General features: G+C 44.4%; 1 protein-coding gene across 5 annotated transcripts in view; it reads left to right on the top strand.

Moving 5' to 3' along the window:
• The window catches only part of Ntrk2 (neurotrophic receptor tyrosine kinase 2), a 327,293-nt gene that overhangs the window by 513 nt on the left and 307,771 nt on the right, over positions 1-19,009 (top strand). The gene's annotated exons all lie outside the window — the stretch shown is intronic.

Here is a 19,009-nt window from a genome sequence, read left to right on the forward strand (position 1 = left end):
AACAGTTTTGTTTGGTAAAATTCTCTCTCTCTCTCTCTCTCTCTCTCTCTCTCTCTCTCTCTCTCTCTCTCTCTCTTCTGTGTGTGTGTGTGTTGTGTTGTGTGAGAAATTCCAGTAATATTTACCAGAAACGAGGTTAAAATCATTAGCTTTCAGAAATCGGTTGGAGGAAGTGAGGGTCTCTCTCTCTCTTTCCCTTGACATCTTTTCCTAAGATTTGGAGCTGACCAGTTTCCCTTTGCACCAAGTCTATTGGATTTTGCTTGGGAGATTGCTTCCAGAGACACTCTGAGGATGCTCTGTAAGAGGAGAAGTTCTGAGTGTCGAAAAGCACTCGCTCAAAAGAGAAAATGTGATCATGGGGACCTAAAAGCCTGGGCTGATTTAATTTGAACTTGACTTCTCAGAGATACGATTTTGAAACCATTTGGATTATAAATCTTAATTGCCCGTTGAATAATTCTGCAGGACTAGGCTGGATGGCAAACAGTGTGTACCCTAATGGATGGTAGCTTTAGCCTTGGACCTTCCTGAGCCTAGAAAGGTTACAGCTTGTCCAGCTTGATGGAGAAGCAGAGAAATGTATTTGTTTTTTCTCTGTTGGATGTCTGTGACAAACACACTGCCAAGCAGGAACTCAACAGTCCTTTCTCCAGATTCCTAGGTCACCTGTGTTGGAGGTCCTGTTGTTCCCTTTCCCAGCGTTTTATGTCTCATGAACACAAGGTTTTATTCATCGGTGTAGAGGATTATAAAGCTAAGTTTCCTGGGTGATCGTCACAGTGTTTGAGACTGAGAAAGGCAGCCTTGAAAGTAGGGCTTGGGCTGTGGCCTTCCGGTTGGCGAGTGCGCATGCACCCCCTCCCCCAGTGTACAACAGTGTTTTCTGCCAATGCATCTGCCAATGCCAAAGGCATAAGATAACCTGTTTTGGTTTTTTTTTTTTTTTTTTTTTGATGTAAGTGGGAGTCCTTTCTAATCTTGTTGTTCTGCCGACGGTGACTATGCTATAGGACTACGGTGGAAGGAAATGACAGCTAAGCAGAGTGGAGTGTGCAGGCCTGGCATAGCTGAGCCAATCTGTGAACAGCTGAGCCCAGGGTGCCAGGGTCCCAGTCTTTGACAAGCAGCCCGGCAGCCCAGTGGGAGTGTAGGCTGGGTATGGCCCTGGCAAGGCCTATCTGGGGCTGGGCTTCTCTGAAGAATCTGTGGCCTTTCTCAGAACCCTTGTGTTTTCCAAGGCAGATGTCAGTCGGGTGGAGGGGCCTTGTGGAACTCAGTCTTTTTGGGTGGTTGGAGACCAAGCAGGCACATTTATACGGCTAGATACTGCAGCTTTTTTAAAAAAAATTCAGTGACAGACATGGAATGAAGAAATGAGACATAGAGCTTGACTTTCACTTTAGTTGTTTTACGCTAATATTCTAAGACCAGCTTGAAAGAAAGAAAGAAAGAAAAGTATCTCAAAGTGGAAAGAGCACTACTACTGACTTTCCAGAGCTTTCTGCCTGATGCATACATGGAGCCCACAGTCTGTACCGATGGAGCCTTCTAGGTTTTCTTTCTTCCGGTTGATATTGCTTCTTTTCTATGCAAAGGAAGCTCTCTGTTTTTTTCTTCTTCTTTTTTAATGTTTACTCAATTAACAGTCATTGATTCTATTGTGACACCCCCACTTCCTACTCTGGCTTTATTTTTCTTCCTCTGGTTTGGAAATCCATAGACACTGAGGGAACTGAGAACTGTGTGTGAATGAAAGTTGAGGATGCAGGAGTAGGTCAGTGACGTCCATCAGGCTGCTGCAAGGCCTTCCCAGCCCCTCAGTGCTGCTTGACCTTCTCCAGTTGGTCACCGAGCAGCATTTTTATCTATAAAATGTATTGCAGTGCTTCTTTGGGGAGCACCAATTATTTTAAACTCAAAATGATATCAGCAGTTGAGTTTGTTTCATCCTCAGCCGAATATGACATATCCGTGTTCCTTTTGCTGTGGGATAACATTTGTTTGAACCACTTGGCCAGAGGATACAAGCTGAAGTTGGAACTAAAATTCCATGCTTTAAAAACTTTGTTAATTGGTCCAGTGTTGTCCCTAACATAGTCTGGGCTGGCAGTTTAGTTTATCAGTATAATCCTGAAGTTATGTGTTTCTGGCCTTTGAAAACAGGAGTGATGCCTGTGATCTGTCTTCAGAACTTGCTAAAGCAACATCTGACTATATACATTGAAAGATAACATCTTTTAGTATCTGTATTTTCAACCATGGTGTGTGTCCCTTAGGGTTCATAGAGAAAAATGTGAGAATATTTTGAAAATACATACATAGATTAGTTAACAGGTAGGACACCGTGTTTGCACAAAGTTGAAGTCAACTTGACACTCTGATGTCAGAGTCATTGTTCGAACCCATTTTTTTTTTTTTTTTTTTTAGAAATCTTGGTGTCACAGCATGTCTTACATTCTTTATTGGCTGAGCTGATCTGTGTAAATCTGTATTTCTCTGTGAGGATCAAAAATGCTTGCTCAGCATCCCATTGCTAAGTGGCAGCTACTGGTGTTTGTAAATGGCTAATGCCACATTAGCGCTAAATTTACCTTTAAGATAGAACTAATGTCATATATAAGCACAATGTCATTAGGATTGTGGCCATTCAGGTTCCCATTGTGTCAAACACCAAAGTGTATTGCAAAGGGCAACGTTAAATCTCACCCGAGTGTTAGGTAAAAGGCATAGTTAAGTTTGCCATCTTAACTTAATGGTTGAAACAAGTTTACCATGGTAAGTTTTTCTCAATGTCCAGGTCTGTAGCGTTCAGTTGTCCACATTGTGGAAGCCATGCATTCCAGCATTGCATGTGTTTTTGAAGGTTAGTAAGGATCTTTTCCTGAACTTCTTGAGTGATATTCTCTGAATTGGGGGCAATGACTGGAACCAAGTCTAATATTTATTTCTCTTAGCATGCCACAACTTCTGTTGCTAGAGCATCCGTGTGCATTTTATCATTGCCTAGTTAAGCACAATAATGCTGTGCCATTAATACATCGATTTTGGCCCTGGCACCTTAATAAGCTTTGCTATTGCAATTAATTGTGTTGAAAACATCCTGGCATTCACAAGGATTCAGCCAAAGGTGACAGTATGCTACTTGTTCTGCAGCTCTTCCACTGCAGTTTTTCTGCTCTTAGGAGCCATGCATCTCATCTTGAGCATGGTTGCACAAGTCACACTGGGCTTATTAATAATTGCAGTATGTATTTATTTTCTAATGCAGTTTGCAAGCTAGAGGTGAAAACTTGCTGTCCACGCCTCGGTTCAGGATAACCATTTGGAGTCTTTTTACTTTCATACCTTCAATCTCACTCTGTTGTGCGGGCAGAACAATGAAAAAGCCCCGTGACCCTTCTGACCCTTCTTTCTCCCACTGCCCATCACGGAATGTGCAGGGAAATGCGTTTGATTTTCTCCTTCTCTGAAAAGTGATACTTCCTTGTGGGAATTCAGAGTGCTCAGACTCAAGAGAAGAGCTGGGTTATACACTGTTACAAGCAAGTGGTGGGAGGTTGGAGCAATGTGGCCATAGCTGCCTCCAGCTGTGTGTAGGTCTGCTTAAGGTCATCCACTGTTTCCATCCCACAATCCTTTTGTTGCACTCCCTTCACTACTTCCTGGTAAAGTTGTTGGCTAAAGCAAAGGGTTGGCCGAGCAGCTGATGGTGGAGGAACAGTCCAAATCTCTGAGATCTCTGACTATGTCTAAACTATTGAAGAATAAAACCTAGAGTTTTTGTTTAGCTGGGGAAGAAAAATCGAATTTCACCTTGACACATTACTTTTTGCTTAAAGTGGCAAGTCAGTTTCCAGGATTTGAACTTACTGCTTATCTATTAAGGACAGAAACATCATCAAGCCATTGTTGAGGACCATCTATTGCCATCGTCTTTAGGCTACAATGGCTCTTCTTCATCTCTAGAAGGTTTCTTGAAGCTTCAAAAGCCATGGAGTAGAATGTGCATTGGATCTGCCAGCGCTTTGAGCAATGTTGCAAACCGGTGCCTCTTGATTGCTATAAAACAGTAAGGGGATGCAGGATTGAAGGATTGTTTCTGGGTGGCAGAATTTTTGTTTGGTGTGTATGTGTGGGGAAAGAGTGAGAGAGGGGGAGAGTGAGAGAGGGGCAGAGAGGGGGAGAGAGAGATTGAGCACAAAAGAGCCTAGAACCATAGACTACTAGCAGTTGCTTGGTCATTTTTCATGATCTACTTTGTCAAGCTATTTTAAAATACAAATCTCACCCTGCTGCCTCCAATGGCAGAGACCTGAGCACTGAAACAGCCTGATAATTTTAGCCCCACATTTGATTGCTGGTCGATCTCCATTAAAAAGGCAAAGAACACACACCCTCAGGATTCCCCCCACCACTTACTTCATTCTCTGGAGTGTCCAAGAGATTGGGAAATCATAAATATTGATCTGGAGATGAGAGCATGAATATTCCAGAAGTTACCACATCTCTCCAAAGAAAGGCAGCATGCAGACACTAAGTTCTTTCTTCAGGAGCTTCAGAAGTAGTCCATCATGGAGGCAGGGAGCTATGACTTTTGGGATATCACTCACTGGTTACCTGGCCTCCAGGACTCTGGCCTCCATGTAAGTGGGGAGCTTTGTCTTTAATGCTTATACAAGTTTCTTCTGGCTTTGCAGCCCCAGGAAGCCTCAGTGAGGGGTGGGGCTACAATCCTGGCCTCAGCAGTGGAAGAAGGTGCCTGGTGCTCAGAGTCAGTGGTGCATCACGGAAAACCTGTGTGTCAGAATGTGGCGCGGGGTGCTTTGCTCTGAACTTCCCAAAACTATGTCTTTGAAAACACGAGCTACTAACTAGACTGTTGGCATGGTGGTGCTAGTCTGAGGAGATGAGGTGACAAGGCCAGGGCCCAGAAAGGCTGCTTTAAATCACGATCCTAGAGAAGGGTCCCAGAACCTCCATTTTCTTCTTTGTAAAATCCCCAAGGTCTTGCAGGATGAGAAGTTTTGTCTCCTTGCATCCAAGCAAGCACTGTGGTCTCTCTGTTGGGGTATCTCTTCTCTGTTCTTTGTCTTCAGACAGAGGTCTAATTTCAGGCTACCATTAGAGAAATTTTAGCTATGGGAAGACAAGGTTGAGATGGCTGGCTCTGTGCAAACGCATTCTGTGTGAGACAATGTAATGAAAGAGGCCAGGGCCATTGAAGATTCTAAAGCAAAGACTATCTCAACATGGGAAGACATGCCTTTTTGTGTTGAACTTACATTGAAAAAGAAATGCATGTGTGTATACGGTCCTCTTCATTACACGGCTCTTCACAAAATGCAAAGAAAAGTCCTCATGACTTGGCACAGATGAGGACTACCAAATGGGCCCGTGTGGTGGGCTGACCATGGGGGTGAGCACAGAACACAGGTCAGAAAGAAGTCTTCATCACAGTTGGGACACACAAACCTGTAGATGGTCTGCTAGCTCCCATGACAGACCTGTGACTGCTCCCCTGACTTTTCCTCTTGGCTTCTCTTTCGTCCCTCTTTCTTGATGCTCTAAGACACCGGACCCAGCTCAGCAGCCGAGCCAGTGAGCAAGCCTCAGGGTCCAATTAGCTGCTGTCCTGTGTGTTGTCACAGTTCAGGATAGTCCATCGAGAAATGCCTCTAAAACAGAGCTCAGGTTTCCTGTAGAGTGTTGCCTGAGATGGAGCCAACGGGCTCTTTGGGTGTCTGATCTTGGAGGTTTAAAACCTCACCCTGAAGCAGGTGAGGACTTGACAGTCTCCGAAGGCCTGCCAGGCTCACCGTCTGCCCAGTACTCTGATCCAGTAGGGCATAAGGGAGGGACCCAGTCTCCTCAGCTGCAGTTGCCTGGGTTTGGTTTGCAGAACTCAGGCAAAAGAGTTCTAGAGACTTGAATAAATGTTCAGACTAAGCACAATGGTGGGGGGAGGGAGGACTTGTGTTTCATCCCATTCTTTCCCCTCCTACCCTGCCCCCCTTCATCCAGCTGCTTTGTTGTCTATTATACTGTTAAGAGATACATAATTCGGGTAACTTTAGTGATTTTTAATCTTCTTATAGGGGATAAAGCTGTTAATTACCCTCTATTTAGAGTTCCTTTTCTATTTCAAATAAAGATCAATTAACCTCTAGAACCCCAACCTTTCCTGTAGTCTTTTGCACACCCATGTACCCCAGAATGATATTTGTATAGAACCCTGTGACTATGGATATATATAAATCTCTGCTAAAACTTTGATGTGTGTTCCTTTAGGTTGAATTATGGTGATTTGTAAAACTCCTGGCTATGGAAGGCTAGCTGAGCTAAGTTACTCTTTTAATTTCCCTTCAATCCTTGCTCTGCTTGCTTGCCTATGACCTGACAGGGACATTTCCAAGCAGAGTTTGTAAATGTTAGTCTCTCTTCTGAATCTCTGATGAGCTTTCAACACAAATGGAAATTGTTCTGGGTCAAAGGATGCTTGGGTTTGGGTTTTCACATGGCTTGTGAAATACAGTGCTACGTTAAGGGGTAAGAGCAGAAAAAAATACTGTTAAAAAGGATGAGAGAGCAAAATGGCTCAATAGTTAAGATGACTTGTCACCAAGCTTGTGGACCTGAATTTGATCCCCAGGACCCATGGATAGAACTGTCTGCTGCCAGTTGTCCTCTGAACTTCACACACACACACACACACACACACACACACACACACACACACTCACACAAGTAAGTAAATATTTAAATATGTCAGGAATCCTCAGCCTTGACACAGGGGTTGTTTCTACTTTATGGACTCCAGAGTCCCTTGTTGTGAGGAGAGAGAAGTATGGCCATATGTGACACTAACTCATTGCACACAGGTCGCATTTCTTTGCTGAAGTTGCCTTACTCATTTGTTATGTGTGAGCAAGAGAGCTTGACATGGTGACCTTTAAATTCTCTGACAGGGTATGATTAAAAAATAAAAATAAAACACAACCAAGCACCTCTCTCCAAAACAAACAAACTGGGCTGAGGAAGTGGCTCTGTGGAAGGAGGCATACATCAAATGCTCAAGGCTCTAGGCTCGGTCCTCAGTGCCACAAATGAACCAAGAAACTACCCACCCATCCATCCACGTAACCACCCAACACACCAACACTGCCTACATAACCACCTCACACAGCCACACAGCCACACAGCCAGCCAACTGAACGGAAAACCCAAGCAAGCCAATAAACCAGTTACTGCTTAGTTGGATCCAGGTTCACTTCAGAGCTGTCCTAGGACTTCCTCTAGGGTGCTAAAGAAGGTTGTGTGTCCCTTGTTCTATGGCTTGAATGTTTATGCCGGCCCTAGATTCATGTGTTGACATTTAATCCCCAAAGCAGTGGTGCCAGGAGGTGGCAGACCCTTCATGAATAGAATGAGTGCCCTTTCAAAAGAGACTTTTGAGAGCTCAGATATTCTTTCCACAATGTGAAGATACACATAGAAGGTGCCACCCGTGATGAATAGGCCACGTTAGACACTGCTTCTGCTGGGACCTTGATCTCGGTCTTGCTGGACTTCAAATCTATGAACAATAACTTCTGTTGTCAAAAATGACTTATTCACATGTATTTTGTTTATAGCAGTCCAAACTGATGAGCATACCTGGGTGGCTCTTTCCATCTGTGGCTTTTCAGTGCCTTCTTATTTCTGTGGTAATTTTCATCCCCTCCTCATTTTTCTAGGACATAGACACAGGCAGGCGACAGACAGACAGACAGACAGACAGACAGACAGACAGACAGACACACGGCGGGGGGAATTTGGTGGCAAATGCTTAGTGGATTGTGGATGAATCCTGCTTTTTTGCTCTTCCTGGGTAGTGACCTGTGGTTAAGACCACCACACTTTCAGCTGGACTCAGGCTGAACAAGGTTAACACAGAAAAGGGTAAAGGAACCTGGTATAGGGGAAGAAGCCGTCTGCAGGAAGACAGTATTTGGAATTCTACGACGGTTGCATGAGGCCTGACCTCAAGGGTCCTCGTGCTGGAACCTCGGTCCCCAGGCGTGTTACAGAAATAGGTGGTGGGATCTCAGAGGTAGAACCTAGTGAGAGCTGAATGGGCCATGGTGGCCACACTCCACGGATGAATGGAGGTCTTTCTGGAGGAGGCATCATGTGACTGTACCATTACAATGAAAGTGGCTTTCTGTAGGAGGGTCCCCGTGTCTCCTCCTACTTCTGCTCCGTATGCCTCTCATGAGACCTCACCAGGTACCACGCCTTTGCTGTTGCCTTGCACTTGGCTTTGGAGAACTGCAAACTAGATCAACTTGGTCTAGGGTATTTTTGTGACAACAATGAAAACAATGTCCAAGGCATGTTGAAACCATCAGAGTGAGTGGTTCTAGCCTGGCCCCTTTGGGATTGGCAGTTCATCTGAATCAACCTTGGATCTGGGATATGGTGACCACCTGGCCTTTAGCAGCTTCAGTGTTGAATCTGGAAGTAGGGACTTAGATGGATGCTAACCCTAAAACAAAAAATCTTGCTTCAGATCAGTCAGCCTTGCACTGGTGTGTCTTTTTTTTTTGTTCTGCTATTTACATTTTTTTTAGCAGAACCTGCTGTGGTAATATGGCTGGCTGGGGGGCAGAATTCTGACATGCAGGATTTCTCTAAGTCACCCACATCAAGTCAGCCCTCTGCTGCTCTGGACAGTGTCCTTTGTGTGGACCCACTAAGGTAATGAGGTCCCACAGCTCTCCAGGGAGGGGTAGCATTCTTAATGTGTGCCATCTACCTGCATTAGAAGTGCTTACACAAGCTGGCTCTAGTGTTGGTTTCTAGTCAAAACTTGCTGTTGTGTGTTAATTGACAACATTTTTGACGCTTCTGGTTTATTGTGGACAAGGCTCTGGAGTGATCCTAACTCTCTGGTTTGCCTTTTGTGACGATGATGATGGAGGGTACCATGTCAACAAGGACCAAACTGTATCTTTCCTCTCATCAAACTCTTTCATTTGGGCTAAAGAGTCTCCACAGGTGTTATTGGGAACAGTATGGCACAGTTTGACATCCTACCAAAGATGGCTCTTAAAACTGATCTGGGTCCCCTGTCCTGTGTGTCCCTCCACACCTTTCCTGACAGAAATCCTTAAACTGTAGCACTCTGCCCCAGTCTTGGGGACTTGTCACCGTTTCCTTCTTGAAGCCCCTTCCCCCTGGGCCATGGGCTCACATGTTCCAGCTCTAGCTGCTGCTCTTGGGCCTTCTTGTGATGTCTTCTTCTGTTCCTCCATTCCAAGGTGATGTCCCTGAAGTTTTAACCACAGATGCTTCTGTTGCTGGGCTCCTCCACCCTCAGGCATGGCATCTGCTGCCTTCTTCATGCTAATGGAGTCTCATCCATGTTCTCATGAACTTCCAGCTATGATCTTTGGGTCTATGTGCTCAACGGTTACTGAACACTTCTTCTGGATATGCAATAGTGTATGACACTCAGCACTTACAAATTAAATTCATGGTCAGTGTCCTTAGCCCATCTGCAGGGTTTGCTTCCCTTAATGGATGATGCCACAACCCACTTGGGATCACAGGCCAGAAACCTGGATTTCTCTCTCTTGAAATTACTGTGGCCATTCATTTATCAATTCAACTCAAACATTTCTTGAACAAACTTATTTTCTCCTTTTTAGCTCTCCTGCCCAGTTTGTCCCCTCTTCCCTCACTCACCCCACTTTTCTTTAAATATTTGCTGGGTTTTGTTTGTGGGAGACAGTGTGACAAGTACTTGGGCAGTGATGAGAAAGGCTGAGCTCGTCTCTTTTGGGGCGCTTACAATCTGAGAGGGAAGACACATACCAAAATAAATAATTAAATAATTAAATAATAAATAATTAAAAACAGTTTACTTCTATCACCGTCATCTTTTCCTTAAAATACTGTGGTAGCCTCCTAGTTTATACGCCTGCCACTTTGCCCACTTTAGGCATGTGTAGCTCTGTAGCTGAATGGACATGGGCTGGCACTAACTTTTTCAAAATGTTGATTTTTGTCATGACACTGCCTACAATTTCTCTGGGACTCTCATACCCAAGGATGATGGTTCCCCCTCCTTACCCTGCATTCCTCCCTCCTTACTGGTTGTCATTATATTGCAATATAAAGAGTCCAAATAATTATTGCATGGGATAGAATACAGAGATCAGTATAGTATCTCTTTCCACACAAGCAGATCTCTAAAGAACAAATTATGGCTGAAAGCTTGCTTAGTGATCTTGGAATCAGAGCCCGGGGCACTTAATTCCACAGTTAAGTTATTTGGCAGCATTAGGCTAAGCTTGGTGGAGGCTCCATCAGGGCATGGCCAGGTGGATCCCCCACACAGATGGCCCTCCTTTCTCTCTCTCTCCCTCACTGCCCAGCACTAGTTCTGATAGATGCATTCATTCTTTCTAAAGCCCAAAAGTGTAGTGATATATTATTTATGATTTACTACAGAAAAGCAAAGTAAGCCATAAGCCACAGACACCAGGCACACACCTTTAATCCCAGCAGCCAGAAGCTAAGGAGGTGGTGGTGCACACCCTTAATCCTAGGACTCAGGATTAAGAGGTAGATGGATCTCTGTGAGTCCATGGCCACCCAGATCTACACAAGAGTGAATCAGTCTAAAAGAGAATTATAGCTCACACCTTTAATCCCAACATTAGGGAAGTATATAAGACAGATGCAAGGTCTCAGAGAGGCATTCATTCTCCAGCCACCCTGAGGAGAGGCAGCAGTTTGTGACTTGGTGAGAGCTCGTGTGTGGATCAGCCCTTTCAGCCTGAGACAGAGGAAGAGGCCGGGTGCTTTGCTTTTCTGATCTTCAGCTTGAGCTTGAACGCTAGTATCAGTCTCAGGGTCATTCACTTATTAATTCATGTTACACAAGAGCCTTTTGAGTTTCATTGGCGATTTTTCCATTTTTTTCTCTGAAATGCATTGATTTTATTACATGTGATTTTATTGGTGATTAACTTTAAGAAAGTAATATTGAATATTATAAACAATGCAGGCAGTATGAACGGTTGTCCTCGAAACATTAGCTTCTCTTCTAACTGGTGCTGCAGTCTTCACTCTCTTGGTCCCTTTCCAATGCAACTACTCTCTCATCTCCATCTCTTTCTCCTTCCGGAAACAGTCTGCTTGTGCTTGTAGCACAGACGCAGGTACGTCTGTTTATACCCACTGTACTGAATCTCAGTTGTTTTCACCTAATGTGTTTAAGCTATAATTCTATCCGAGCTATGCACACCACTCTGTTTTCTTCAAAGCTGTCTCAACAGCCTGGTGGCCCCACTGGATATAGGGTTTCAATTGCTGTGATAAACACCATGACAAAGGCGTCCTGAGGAGGAAGGGTTTATTTTAACTGACACTTCCACACCACTGTCCATCACTGAGGAAAGTCCGGCCAGGAACCTGGAGGCAGGAACCTGGAGGCAGGAACCTGGAGGCAGGAACTGAAGCAGAGACCATGGAGGAGTGCTGCTTACTGGGTTGCTCCTTATGGTTTGCTCAGTCCACTTTCTTATAGACCCCAGGGACCACCAGCCCAGGAACAGTACTTCCCATAGTGAGTTGGACTCTCCCCCATAAATATCAATGAAGAAAATGCCCACAGGACAACCAGGTCCCCTCTTTTCTAGTGGTTCTATCTTGCATCAAGTCGACACAAAACTAACCAGGGCAACACCCTTATTTACCCAGTTCTAGAGTGGTCTCCCTGCTTGAAACCACTGTGAAGACCCGGGTGATGGACCCACTGGTCCACAGGTCTTAGCTCTGGGAGTATCCTGGTCAGCTTGAAGGTTTTCACTCTGCACACCTCTACCATGTTCATTTACACGAGGTGAGGAAAGTCTCAACAGACAACAGAAGGTACCTACCTGAAGATAACACACTTCCTTCTTGGTCTGTGTCTGGGGCCTCAGAATCCCCTAGTAAAGACATAAAATCTACATTTTCTTTGGGCCTGATGTCATGATGACATGGGGGAAGACTTTCCCACAGCGGTGCAGTGGGGGTTCAGGTGTGAAGACTGGATCGTTAGCACGCTGCATGTAAGTTTCTTCTACAGATAGTGCTGGGAAAACTGGTTATCTGCCTGTGGAAGAATGAAATCCATCCTTGCCTCTCACCCTGCCCAAAACATCTCCATCGTAAGCCCCAGAAGCTCCATGTCCATGATTCGGTGCTGGTTTTCTGTCCTTGCTATTTATGTTGTCAGTGCTTTAGTACTGAGATCCGACCACTCTGCTATTTGAGCACCAAGTTATCTTCTCACTTATTGTCAGAGTTTACTGGCTGCACCTGATGACCTGAAGTCAGCTCCCTGCTCCCTGCCTTCTACTCCTAGCTGAACTCCTTATGTTTTGAGTCTCCTATTCTCCTCTAGCATCTAGGCCACACCTTCTTTCCCAGTCACATGAAGGTCACGTGGCAAATCCCCAGTGCACGTTGTATACCCCACTAGGATATAAGATGCACAAGCAGTTATGTGATAACTGTGCATATGATAACTAAGAATCCCATTTCTGCTCTTTTGAGCACATTGAACATATACAAGGAGATGCCCTCATGGATCTGCTATCTATCAATTGTCTATCTATCACCTATCTTTCTATCTCTACCTACTTATCTATTATCTATCTATCTATCTATCTATCTATCTATCTATCTATCTATCTCTGTCATCTATCTATATATCTATCATCTATCTATATATATATAAAATCAATCATCTACCTATATATGATCTATTTACATATATCATCTATATATATCATCTATATCTATCTATCTATCTATCTATCTATCTATAAATCATTTATCTCTATTTATTGTCTATCCTTTAGGATTCCAAGTAAGAGTACTCGAATGGGTTTCTCAGCCATCAGTATGTAAATCTCTAGATGTGAATTTTCTGAAGCTACTAGGTTATGGTATTTATTTACACAAATAACCTTCACAGAATTACAATGCACAGTGTTAGCTTGTGCACAGTAAGAAACAACTGATTGTAGCCAGGGAAAAGGCCAAGGCTTGGTGAGGCCAGATGAACATTTATTCAACGAGGAGGACGGCAGGGGTGAGATGGAGGATAAGGGACCACAGAGGCAGAAAAAAAGCAGCGATGAGTCCAGGGAAGAAGACATTTGATCTCCTGTGAACAAGTGTGATGGTGAAGAGTTGTGCCTGTTGTGTTGTGTAATAGCCGATAGCAGGTAGCCTCGTGGATCAATGGCAGCTTTCCCTGAAGAAGCTGCAAGGCTGGTGCCTCACACGTAAGGCGATGCTCGAATGAGAGTTCAGATGTCATTTATGCTCCTTGTAGTGCGGGTGGCAGAGGCTGTTCACTCTTCTCAAAGGACTGCCCTTGTTAGGACCAGAGGTGCACATTGTGGGGGCAGTGTCATGCCCTCCCTGACAGCACATGGGTCTGTGCCTTTGCAGTCAAGATGCATCGGGCTGATACTGTGGACACTGTGTGGGGCTTCTTTTGCATTTATACTGATCAACACTATTTTGCATCTGAGAGAATTTTTTATAGTTGTTTACAGAACTGATCATAAAATAACAGCCATATGAGATTGGAAAGCTTTTAGAAATAGAGTGGAGGGATCTATAGGTGAACAGATGGTGTTGAAAGATCCAAACAGATAATTCCTCTGTGAGTTAAATAACATTCATTTGTTTATGTTTGCATAATGCTATATATTTACATGTAAATATGTACATATATATATGTATGCATATAGATTCCCTGTGGATTTTGGAAGTTAAGAATTTCAAAGGGAATGGGTGGGCATCGTAAAGAAAGTGACTGTAATGTTGACCTCTGATAAGAAAGGTCTCATTTTGGTAGAGTCACAGGTCTCATGGTGAGTTGGGGGACACTATGGAATTTAACTTTTTAGCTATCTTATTTACTCTTTTAAGGATTTGTTCCCTTGACAGAAAAACAGAACAAAACAAAACAAAAAATAAACAGACAAATAAAACTCTCCCCTGGAACCTTGGCTCTGGGCATACAGCTTACCCAGCCCATCGTGGAATTAATGGAGACAGTTATTTCCCTTTATTTCATTTTATATTCGTACATGTCCAGTTCAAAGAATGATGAGCATTTTCATGACTGAGTTGTCTTTTTCCTATGGATATATCAGAATATATGTCTATGTATGTATAAGCTAAGGCATTCACTCTTTTAGCTTTTTTAAGACAGGGTTCTTCTATGTAGCCCTGGCTGTACTGGAATTCACTCTGTAGACCAGGATGGCCTTGAACTCTCAAAGATCTACCTGCCTCTGCCTCCTGAGTGCTGGGATCAAAGATGTGTGTCACCATGGTCTGACTAGCATTCAGTCTTCAGTCAGTCAACAAATGTATTTTAAGCATGTCTTCTCTGGTATTTTTCTTGATTTCTGGGTATTAAGATAGGCCAGTTCCTACCATACCTTTAATATAGCCTTTTAAGGTACAAATAAAGTCTTCATTTTACCAAGTTGGACCACCCTACCCATCTTTCAACATTCATAGGATCTTCCACAGAATGTGCCAACGATCTAGACATCACACCTTATTTCCCAGTACACCACCACAGAAAACCCTCTGTGTTCACCGTCATGGCTAGAGATGCGTACACCCATGGCATGGTTTACTCTTGGGAGGTGAGATTCAAAAGACCAGATCTCTGTAGGCCCCAGTGGTAGATTTGATGTTGTTTAGTAGGGGTTTCTGAGACCTGGACACCTGGCCAAGAATGCAGGCATGACTCGGATAGGAGTCTGCTATTGTCCTTTGACCCCCCTCTTGACCTCAGGTGGAGGAGTCTGGTGACAGAACATGGAAGGAGTACCTTCAAGCTACGTAGGCCACTCCCCAGAGCTATGGGCCTGTGGACCAGCTTGTCTAACAGGTGTCACTGTGGTTTTGAGCTGGGAGAATGCTCTAGAACAGTGTCATCGTGGGGTGTATTTCCTGAGAGCATGCAGTGGGCTCACCGTGATACTCAAACTCTTCAGGGATGTTCCCAGCATGAGCACAGATGTGGTCTCTACTCTTCTCCTCCCCTACCTTTTTATTCTTTTTACTCCTCTCTTTTTTATTTAAATTAGAAAAAATCTTGTTTTACATGTCAATCCCAGTCCCCTCTCCCTCCTCTCCTCCCCTACCCCCCACCAACCCTCTATCCCAGACCCTTCCTGCTCCCCAGGGAGGGTGAGACCTTCCATGGGGATCTTCAAAGTCTGTCGTATCATTTGGAGCAGGGCCTGGGCCCTCCCCCGAGAGTCTAGGCTGAGAGAGTATCCCTCTATGTGGAAGGGGCTACCCCATCTTTTTTCCATCCTAGGAGAACCCTGATGTTATAGAAAGTTCCCTTCTCACAATTTTCTCTTTTCTTTTTAAATAATTAAAAGCAGTAGCTTCATGACAAGCATTGCACAGGCTGATTAAAGAAGCCACTCAAACACTTGCCCAGTTCAACGCCCATCTTCTGTGCAGTCAGAATGGCCACTCTGAAGCTATGAGCTCCGGTTAGACTTTTGCACAAATACAGTTTTGTGCTCTTATTCACCACCAAAGAGAAGAAACACGACAGAGTTAAAACTGGAAAAAAAAAGATTTGCTTTCCTGCTCTGTTTGCCGGCTTGTGTGTCCTTTACTTGCATCCCGCCCTTGGGTGTCACCTCTGTCACCTTTGGTACCCTCATTTCTAAGTGTTCTACTGTACCACATGAGCACCTGACATCGCAGGCTGGGAGCCTCATCTGAGGGAGAACAAACACGCTTTCTTTTTCTGTTTGAGACTGGGTGGCCTCAGGTTGATATTTACACATTCTAAGTCTACCTGATTATTTTTTTTTTTTTTGCAAATTTTATGACTTTATTTGTCTTTAGAGCTGAGTAACTTTCCACTTTATATGTGTGCCAGGCTTTCATCATTCATTTTTCTGTTGATGGACGTGTAAGTTGGTTCTCTTTCCTTGCTATCATAGATAGAGCTGCAATAAACACAGATGTACAAATATCTCTGTGGATACAAATATCTCCGGTAGGGTATAACGCTCTCTGGGCATATGCCCAGGAGTAGAATAGCCGGGTCATGTGGAAATTTTATTTTCATTCTTTGAGGAAACTGACTTCCATAACGTGTGTGTTAATTTGCACCCCACTAGCAGTGCATAAGGGTTCCTCTCTCAACATTTCTCGTCAGATTTCTTGATGATAGCCATTCTGACTGGGGTGAAGATTTTTGTTGTTGTCTTTTTAATCAAAAAATAATTGGTTCAGGTAGTACAGGCAAGAAGATGACCAAGTTCATTCCCAGGTTCCCTGGGTGTGGTCACCGCTGCGAGGAAGGACATGGTGCTAGGTACTCTAGGAAGTGGGTCAGGCAGCCTGCTCCAGTTCGCACCAGTGGATTCCCGTCCATGTTTCTGCTTCTTCTTCAGGGAAGGAGATAACTAGAGAACCTTTCTTGAAGGGCGTGGTGAGGCTGAATTAAACAGATGTGTGTGAAGTGCTTGACTCGGTTTACCCTTTATGCACAGGTTTTGACTGTCTTCAACTGTATTTTGTGGGGCATTTGTGAGGCTGAGGAAGAACTGTGATAAAACAAGAGGACTTCCCTTGACCTTGGTGTTGAGCAGGTGCTGTGGTTGGGAGCACAGATTCGAATGAATGGCATCCGTCCCATTATTGCACCGTGGGATGCCTCTGGGCTGCTTTGCCCAGTCTTCTCATGTCACCTGCTGTGCTTAGCCGTTTGCGATATCAACCGTCGTGTGCTGAGCAGGCGAGAGGCAAACACAACCACTGGTGTTCAGGTCACAGTCTTTTCCTACAGTTGTCGCATGTCCAGTAGACCTGTCCACTTTGTTCAGCAGGTTTCAAACTGTTCTTCCAAACTCTGGAGTTTGTTTTCCAGTCTCCCCTGGTTATTGTTTTCCAATTACAAGGCTTCTACAAAAATATATGCACTTCAAGCGTTTTGAATGTTTGGTCGGCTGGCATTTTGCGCATCCGTGTGCTATGCCGTGCCAGCATCCATTTGCAGAAGTCTTTGCTGTATGCAACCCTGGACTGTACATCAAGCAGCCAGACCCATGCCCGCTCGCTCCCACATCTCTTGGCAACAGCTCTTCTACTTTCTGCTATGGCTGATCCAGCTAGCTCAGAAGTGTGGTTTTTGAGTAGCCATATTCCATGAATAAGGGATTTTATAAAGGATCTGTTTAAAAGCTGTAGACACAGTCCCTCTTTCTGCATAGGAACTTCCCCACGTCTCGGTCAGCAGCCCCTAACACTTGGGACCACTCCCACGAGCACCCTTGTCATTTGACCCCAAAGAAAGTGATCTTGTGCCTTCTGTAGAAACAAGGAGACATTAACACTCATGGAAGGTGAAGCACTGCAGGGAACCCTGGGGATGCTGTGGGCACTGCAGTCCTCCTTGACTCCACCCTCACAACTGCTAATCACAAGCCTGTGTGTGTCACATAGAGACGGACGCTCACTGAGACCCAAAATCCTCCCCATTCCCACTGTCTCCTTCGACGTTTTACCCACCACTCACTCTCCCTCTGCCTCGCTTGACCTGTCCTCAAACTGGGGCATGGATATCGGTTCCCAGCCTCTGCCTGCGTGGAGTGACTTGTCTGGCCCAGAGTCCCACAGCTTCCAGAGCTGTTCTGCTGTGATTTGCGTTGGCTGAAGCGCTGTCAGGGGTCTTCAGCCTGGGCTCTTCATTGGCATGTCTTCTTTGTGAATCATCAGTAGCACACTGGTTTACCTGAAGTAACAGAGAGAGGAGAAGGGATTTAAAAATACAATTCATGCATGGGCATCAAAGTTTCAAGAAAAGAAGTTGAGACAAGGTTTCACTGTGTAGCTCTGGCAGACCTGAAACTCTCTAGGTAGACGCTACTGGCTTGAATTTACAGAGATCCACCTGCCTCTGCCTCCCAAGTCCTGGAATCAAAGGCATGCACCACCACTTCTGGTGAAATTTTCATTTTGTAATCAGTATGTATCCTCTAAGATTATCATGCTTATAAGATCAAGTAATTATATGTTATGGTCACGTACTTTTTAATGACTGGATATTAGAAACACAACAAGCAATTCCTCACTAGTGTGTACAGTTGATAAATTTACATAATAAAGTTAAGAGGGTAAAAACAGGAGGAAATAAGGGATTAAAGACAAGAGAGCGATCAGAACATCGTCTACCCCAAGCCTGGATTAGTTACTATGACTGAGCCAGCATTTGCCCTCCACTTCCTGGCAGTGAAAAGAAAAACTCATTATTAGGAAGGAGACAGCCTCCTAATCCAGCAGGAGCACAGCTTTGCCGGCACCCTGTTCGGAAAGGAATTTCTTTGCAAGGACAATCACTACGCAGTGCACAGATTTTACATCTATCCATGGGTAGATGTCAGTTTCTTCTGGAGAAAGCAGGGATGTGACAGTGACCCCGAGCCTGCAGAGGCTAAAGAGGATAGAGAGTTTATTCTCCAGGGGTCATACATGTTATAACCTTAGATTCCTGTCACTGCCCACACAGGATCATACATGTTATAACCTTAGATTCCTGTCACTGCCCACACAGGATCTTACATGTTATAACCTTAGATTCCTGTCACTGCCCACACAGGATCATACATGTTATAACCTCAGACTCCTGTCACTGCCTGCTGGGGTCATACATGTTATAACCCTAGATTCCTGTCACTGCCCACACAGGATCATACATGTTATAACCTCAGACTCCTGTCACTGCCTGCTGGGGTCATACATGTTATAACTTTAGATTCCTGTCACTACCCACACAGAATCATACATGTTATAACTTTAGATTCCTGTCACTGCTCACACAGGATCATACATGTTATCACCTTAGATTCCTGTCACTGCCCACTGGGGTCACACATGTTATAACCTCAGACTCCTGTCACCACCT

This window comes from Cricetulus griseus, chromosome 3 (assembly GCF_003668045.3).
Source record: "Cricetulus griseus strain 17A/GY chromosome 3, alternate assembly CriGri-PICRH-1.0, whole genome shotgun sequence".
NCBI classification, from domain to species: domain Eukaryota; kingdom Metazoa; phylum Chordata; class Mammalia; order Rodentia; family Cricetidae; genus Cricetulus; species Cricetulus griseus.